The sequence below is a fragment of the Dendroctonus ponderosae genome, unplaced genomic scaffold (assembly GCF_020466585.1).
Source record: "Dendroctonus ponderosae isolate FM_Combo_2020 unplaced genomic scaffold, Dpon_F_20191213v2 Dpon_F_20191213_7, whole genome shotgun sequence".
NCBI classification, from domain to species: Eukaryota; Metazoa; Arthropoda; class Insecta; order Coleoptera; family Curculionidae; genus Dendroctonus; species Dendroctonus ponderosae.
Genome location: NW_026018916.1, coordinates 12641363 through 12641663, shown reverse-complemented (window position 1 = coordinate 12641663; position 301 = coordinate 12641363).

Here is a 301-nt window from a genome sequence, read left to right as displayed (position 1 = left end):
GAGCAGGAATTTGTTCAGAGTTATCGGTTTCGGAAAGAAACCGTTATCGATGTACTAATACCTTTAGTTCTAAGTAGAATTGGAAGTGCTAGTAGAAAAGGTTTACCTATTCCTGCTCACCTGCAACTTCTGATCGCCTTAAGGTTCTATGCTACTGGCAGTTTCCAGGTAGGTCAATTGATAAGTGTTGAATGGAATTACGCTTACACGAATTCATCTCATTATTTAATATACTATTATATTGTGATGAATGATTACAGAACTGTGCATTTATAGGTAGTGTTTTTTTATACTACTTACA